This window comes from Vipera berus (assembly GCF_964194415.1).
Source record: "Vipera berus genome assembly, chromosome: 5".
NCBI classification, from domain to species: domain Eukaryota; kingdom Metazoa; phylum Chordata; class Lepidosauria; order Squamata; family Viperidae; genus Vipera; species Vipera berus.
In genome coordinates, this window is record NC_138207.1 from 59261838 (window position 1) to 59269521 (window position 7684).

Consider the following 7684-nt stretch of genomic DNA (forward strand, 5'->3'; position numbering starts at 1 on the left):
ACAGGAAGGCCTGGAGGAACGTTGTCCATGGGGTTGTGATGGGTTGGACATGACTTTGCAGTTAACAACAAAACTGCCAAAAAGCACAAAAAGCTGCTCTGCCTTTCTCTCTTATGCCATCACTCAAGTATTTAAAGCAAGATCAATTGATCTGTTTGTTCCATCTTTATTTTTTTACATTGTTGTTTAGGTGTGATATGAACGGTTATGTAACAGATGATAGAAAGAAGAAATTGGCAAACTCTTATGCCCCCTTCCTTAAATGTAAGCGACTTCATATCATCTCCCTCTTCAGTGGTGGAATTCAAATATGTCTACAACCGGTTCTCTGTGTGGATGCTGCTTCTGGAAGTCCATTCTGGGCCTGGGCAACAAAAAATTAGGTACTGGTTCTGCCGAAGTGGTGTGAACTGGCTGGATCCCACCACTGGCTCTCTTGCAAGGATCATAACTTATTGTTTCTAATTACAGTCTTTGCCCAAAGAGTGAAGGATAGTTGTACAGGGCTTCCCTTCCATGATTTAACTACATAAAATTGTGGGTGACCCTTGTAATACATCCTTGCACTTATCCACCAGCTACATGATGCAGTGCGGATGATATAAGGAAGGAGAAATGCACCATTTTGGAAGAGATAGCCCAGTATTCTTACTGAGAATTCATGAGTGAAGGGAAAGATAAAAGCCAAGGGTGCTTTGAAAAGAACACATTTATTATACTTCTGTGACAGCAGAAAAAACATTCAAGGTCACATTGTCAGGAGGAAGGTACTGCCGAATTTTTTTGATTGCAAAATCCTTTTGGATAATTGCAAAGATATTTATTATAGAAGGCCATGGCCATAACCTTGGCAGATAAACATTTCTAAATTATTAAAAATGGAAGTGTTTAGTGATTCCAATTTGGAGAGTAAATGAAATCATTTCACAGGGAGCTGCATTCCTTTAATCTTTCTTTCTGTTCTTCCCTTTTGAAAATAAGAAAAATGTTCAGTGATGTCATTAAAAATGTTCTCAAAGCAGCCATTTGATGCCCTAGAGTGGGAGAGAGACATAGATGATTATACTCTAATTCAGAAGTTAACTTTTGTACATCTCTTGTAATATTTCAGAACAAAATACCCCCCCCAAAAAAGTCTAACATAAAGCTAAATAAGTTTTTCTTGAAAAAAATCATTCTAGGAATTCTTGTGGGTGATGCGAGATACATGGTTCAAAACAGACACACCTGAGGTATGGAATAATTCATGCTTTTGCATCAGCTGTCAGCCAGATTCATTTAAGCACTTCTGAAACTATTAATGGTAAATCATCCCCAACACCCTTGGGAATGTTTTTCAAAAAGCATTAGAATTAATTCAACAAAAGTAAAGTGCACACATTTTATTTCAGCACATAAAAGTTCTACTGTTTGACTCAGTTCTACTTTATGTACCATCTAGATTCTAGTTAAAAGGAAGCCTGGTGGGAATTACTTAACAACCAAATAAATGGAAGTGTTGGCATGTTCTGGTTTCATTTCATACCTTTAGATTTGCAGATGCTTAATGCAGCTTTTTCATCCCTTTAACTTCGTAACCTGTCTTCCAGGATGGGTACTGAACCAGCCTGTTTTAAATTATGCCCCTCAGCTTGCCATACAAAGCCGGCTACATCTCTCTGACTAATGGAAATTGCACATCTTTGCAATTCAGTCCTAGAAGACTGCTTTTATCACATTCACATTAGTGATATGCTCCCTTTCTAAGCCAAGCTTTCCAAAAAAAGGCCTAGAAAAAATATTTAGATTCAATAGTACAAACTATGCAAGGCCACCAGTTCTAGGGCTGCAAAAATCTGGATAACCACTACGGTAGATGACAAGAAAAGGGTAGAATATCTCATGGTGATCTAGATTGTGGCAGCCATGTCTATTCTTTTATCTTTGATTCATTCAAGTTGTTCTCATGTTCTTCTCCAGCTCGCATTCTCTAAATGTATTATTATTGGATGTATTATACATCACTTTCTATATCTGACCATCAATGTGGCTTACCATTGTGGCTTACCATTACATTAAAAATACATGTTAAACTAAAACAGCATTAATACATTTTAAATACTGATAAAAGTAACAAATACTAAATTAACTTGGATTACAGTACTTATAATTCCCCGAAGCTTTGCCCCAATTTATTAAAACTCTGGAATTGTAGTCCACACTGGGCTTATATCACGGTAGCCTGTTTCCTTGGTCCATTGGCTTCTGTTGTGTGCTTTTGTTCTAAAATGGATACTAATAAGTGAACAGGGTACTACCCTTTCAGAAATAATTCATGTCTTCCCTGTGTGTTGTCCCAACCCCTTCTCAACTGCATGACACATCAGTTTCTGCTGGCCTTAACTGTAACTTTAACCAAAGCTAAAGGAAAATAACTGTGGATTTTAAATATTCAAACTATAATTTGGTCTAATTGTCATGAGGAAATTATGTAGTATTATTTATAGAGCAGATGCTACACAATTAATCTTGATCATGACCCATCTGCAAGTGTATTTCAATTAAACTGTGTTAAAATACATGGCATCATTGCCTAATTAATACATCTGCTCAAGCCCATGAACACTAATGGTTTACTCCATATAGCCCCTGATCTTTGAATCAGTTGATTTACCAGAAAGTCTTAATTGCCTGCTGCTGCAACTGAACGTAATATGCGGTTCCCAAAATAAAAGTTATTTAGGGAATCTAAAACTGTTGGAAATTTGGAAAAAGCAACCAATTATTTTTCCTGAAGTAGCAATATTTGTATCTTAGATTTATTGTTAACCATGGGAGACTTTTACTTCATTTGGCTCCTGATTGGGACTGATCATCTTGCAAAGTATCAGGAAAAGATGCCTTCCAACTCCCTTCCATTAGCCAGTGACTGTATTAGGCTTTGCCATAGATTTAAGTCCCACATTGGCATGAAAACTAGTATGGCAATTGTCATAAGTAATCACATATTACAGTGCAATGGAAGTAACACTGGATTTTCAAAGCCATTACACTTATATACTTTTTTGTTCTTGCTTAAAATCAAGAGTTCATTGACTATTTCTGGCATATCACATTTTTATGCATTGTAAATATCTCCCTATAGCCACTAGGGTTAATAAAATGAAAGTATTTGGCACCTTTCCATATAGATCATAAATTAGAAATGATGTCATGCTTAAAATGACAAGAATAAATAAGGTAACCAAAGTTTGGAAGGAAATGGAATTGTAGGAACGGTAGTTTAGAATATTTTGGCACTGGTAGGTTCAATCACACACACACACACACACACACACACATACATAATTTTTATTAAAGAAGTGTGTCCGCCAAGTAAAAACAATACAAATTTTGAGTTAAAGATAAGAGAAATTGGAAAAAGCATTTTAAATCATAAATTCTAGCCTGAGATTTTTACACTGATTAGGCTATCAATCTTGTTGCCTGCCAGCAGTCGATGACTCTCTCTATATCTAATAAATAACAGGCAGTTCTGCTCCAGCTTTTAGTAGCTCTTACTCATCTTTATGAAGACTGTAGTGCCAGATCTTGCAGCAATTAATTTTTTTTTTCAGTCAAGAAAGAAAAAGCTCAAAGTCCATTATTTATGGCCTGATGTTTGATCCTGGAGCTCTCCTGCAAAGATTTATTGCTTTATGTGCCAAAATCAGTGTTACTAAATACTAAAGTGCAAATATACCTTGAAGAAATAGGAAATAATATTACTTTCTTATACTAGTCTCATAAACACCTGTACATTAGTTTGACTAGAACCAGCAAGCCAAAAGGATTTCAGATGCCTTCTCCCCGCCCTCACAGACCTCCCCTGCCACTTTTTAAGTGATTTGAGAGAAAAAGTGCTAAACTAAAATAATCTGTCATGGCATTCTGTTTGGAATGCTAGGCTTTCTCTGCCATTGCTACTCACACACTCAAAATTATTTTTAATTGAGTGATTTGATGAGGACTTTGTCCTTTCTGCATTTAGTTCCTATAAATTAGGTTTAGCTGCAGCTACTCAAGCTGTGAATTGCATTGCCAAAGTATCATTCTATTTCTGATAAGAGTAGTAGAATTGCTTAGCTGATGTGTTGAATTTGTACTCCCTAAGGAAATAAGTTTCAATAAATATGCATTTGTTTCTCCTCTAGGCTACTGCAATACTCCTATGGCTACAGGAGGGGGCTTTATTCTATTGTATTGCAATATGGCTGAGACTTTCACACCACTTCTATAAACTACAAGAAGTATTCTTCTTGTGTACTGGAGTGTATTGGAGGCATATTTTAGTTAATGTTTTAGCAATTCAATATTTACAGTTGTAGGTTCTTTGTAGCTTTCTATTGTATATTATCATGCAAGTTTCAGTAATGACACAGGTTATAACAGGCTCCTGGTGAAGGGCATTACCAAACAAAGTGACCCAGCCTCTAAGGTTACTAGTGGTTTATATTTCTTTTAAAAGAAAGAGGATGTCAGCTGAGATTGCTCTGCATATTTGTAGCATATGTTTTAGAGGACAAAGGACATTAGCAGGCATTATAATAGTTATACTAGGGCCATCATACTGTATTTGGTTGCAGAAGCTTCTTCTCCATGGGAGCAAGATACTAAAACAGCCCATCCTTTGCTGCTATTGCGTAATTGTCTGTATTAATTATTATTATTTATTTACATTTATTACCAACTCAACTCCAATGAACTCTGGGTAGCATAGAAAAAACATAAATGCAGCTAAAACATTAAATCAGACCATCAAGACTAAAATGATCTAATAAACAACAAAAGCAAAATAAGGTCTTAGACAAATAATAATCATCAACCCTAGGCCTGGGACCAAATAGGTCAGCTGCCCAATATAGTATAAAGGGCTACAGGGAAGTTGACCATATTTGTAATACTTTCTCACTGTTTCCATAAGGGTATTGTGATTGTCACTTACTGTAATGGTATTACTATGCCACATTTCTAAGAAGAAAATCTAAGAAGATCTGAGATTTGGTTGGCATTTACCACTTGTCTTATAAATCTATTTTCACCTACTGTCTTACTATTATTGAACAAATAGCAGAGGTTCTACTGTCTCAATATGGAGCAATACTTTTATTAATCAATACTTTAATTTATTTTTGTCAACAGAGAATCAAATGTTGCAGCTGATGCATCCTAGAATCTTATCAGTTTGCATATATTTATTTCCAGGTTCCTTCATAACCTATTGGCAGATATTCATAAAATGTACCAGGTGCCTACAAAGACAATTTGGCTTGCATACATCATTGAACTGACTGCTGACGTTGCCTGAAGCTTGGTTAGCCTTCAGGAATACCTGTAACTCTGAACTGTTCCTGAATCTTGATTCATCGGAACACCAATCTATTTTTTCAGTCTCCTTCTACTGAGAAATTAATTACAGAATGTAAATAGCTAATAACTTTTTCAAAATAATCAAATGATTGATATTATTTTTATTATGCATTTCAAATTATAAGAACCTTCTCTTTAAATATCCAGGTTTAACTTGGAAATATTAAATCTGACTGCATAAACAAAATGGAAACCTTTTTTTTAACTTTAAATTGCAACTCATATTAGTAGGATGGTATTTTTAGCAAAAGTGAGAAAACATACAATAGCTGTCATAATCATGTCTATTTTTGGCTGGAGACAAATTCATGTTTGCATTAGGCAATTTCATCATATCCTAAACAGATAAAACATTAAAAATGTGTTGGTACTATTCCACCAATTTCTGATACCCTCCTTATAAAAGAAGTGTTTCTTTCATAGTTTTTAAAAACAGGGGGGGGGGAGAGAACAGAGGTTGTGTTCTGTAGAGAACCTTTCTGGAAAGGGTATGAACATTGTCACAATTCATTAAGGAATACTTATCACCAATTACAGAAAAGTGAAATCACAACAGTGATAGTTGTGTGGGCACATACAGTACTCCCAATTTAACCCAGTTGAATTCATTAGTGATTAGTTCTGAACATGGAAGAATAGGATTGGGGAACACATAATTTTTGGGTTATGATGAATTAAAATTTAGAAAAGGAGCTTTGATAAATGTAGTCTTTTTAAATGAAAACGATAAGGAAACACTGAAAAGTTAAGGTTCTCAAGTAAATACACCAACTTTAGTTAGTTAAAGAATATGAAGAATTAGCAAGCATCATAAGCTGGGAACTGCTGATGGTATAAGGAAGTTTCCATTTGTGCCTGAAGATTGTGGAATTTCCTAACTTGGTATGTTTAAAACAAGAGATAATTTTGAAACCTCACAGCTAAATATAAGTGTCAGGTGCAAAAAGCCAGGTCCACATATGAAGGTCCAATTGAATTGATTTATCGCTAGAAGGCCTACACACAGGAATCTTCTCAACTACTGTAATAGCCTCTTCTTAAAGTTAGATAATGGTCAATGGGATTCAAGGGGAGTTGGACTTAGTCTACTTGTGGCTAGGTAGAAATTCTAGACTGATCTTTTAACTCTGCCCAAGGTTCTGCCACTTCTTCTCTTACAATAACCCAACTTCTTAAAGGAATCAAAAATAAGTATGTAAAAAATAGCTGAATAGAAAACAATGTCCAGGGAGGCCCCGATTATAAATATGTATGGGCAAAGTGCTGTCAGAGCTGGAAAACGATAGAGTATACCTGGTTCATTTCTTAATATATTAGCTTTACTCTTCAGCTCATGTTCATGCTCTTAAATTTTATCTTTATATTGTTGTTTGCCCTGATCTTTGGACTTCAAGTTCATCCACTGAAGCTTGGCTTACTAATAATGTTCTTACTTTTATTTGCTTTCTCACCTGGAGTTTGTGAGACTGCTGGATTTGAATTTACAGACTATTGTTCATTGATCTCATTCCAGCTTTTGATAACTGCCATCAGTGAAGAACTTTTTTTTTACTACTCATACATATTTTTTGCTATTGTCTTGGTATACCTCCTCTTCCACTGCTTTCTGTGTTGTCATTTGAAGATCTGGCTTTTTACTTAGGCTTTTCTGAAAAAGATTATTGTTAATGCTAACAGTGCCATTGTAATAACTACTAAATACATATCCAATTAGTGAATCTTCTCTTCATTATTTTACCAAAGGCTGAACGAAGGACTCATACACCATAGAACAGGGGTCTTCAAACTTGGCCCTTTTATGACTTGTGGACTTCAACTCCCAGAATTCCTCAGCCAGCCTGGCTGAGGAATTCTGGGAGTTGAAGTCCACAAGTCATAAAAGGGCCAAGTTTGAAGACCCTTGCTATAGAAGATTCAGAACTGAAGAGGAAATAAATAAGATTTTAAATAAGGCAAATAGGGAAGCAAATAAGGTTGCTGTGTTAATTGTCACTTGTCTGAAATGGTATAGGTTTCCTGTTTGAGTTGGCCTAGAAGACCTCCAAGGTCCCTTCCAGTTCTATTCTGATTCTGATTTGTATTGGATACATGTGGGACAGGAAGCAACATTTGTTCTTGTTGAGAGGACCAAATACTCAAGGACAACACTACGCAGAATATAAAAGAACAAAGAGGTGCTGCATAAAGTAAACATACAATTGGAATACTTATTTGTTTGAATAAATTAACATTACATGTATGAATTTGTATGAACAGTATGAACAGATTTGTGCTGTACATTTGGTTTTAGTTTCTA

The 7684-nt window shown here is 35.5% G+C and overlaps 1 long non-coding RNA gene across 1 annotated transcript; it reads left to right on the forward strand.

The window, feature by feature from the left end:
* Positions 1 to 339: 339 nt before the first annotated feature.
* Positions 340 to 5375, forward strand: LOC308669287. The gene is made up of 3 exons (XR_014026737.1): positions 340 to 383; positions 1182 to 1232; positions 5224 to 5375. It is a non-coding gene; the product is annotated as an uncharacterized lncRNA (long non-coding RNA).
* The last annotated feature ends 2309 nt before the right edge of the window (positions 5376 to 7684 follow it).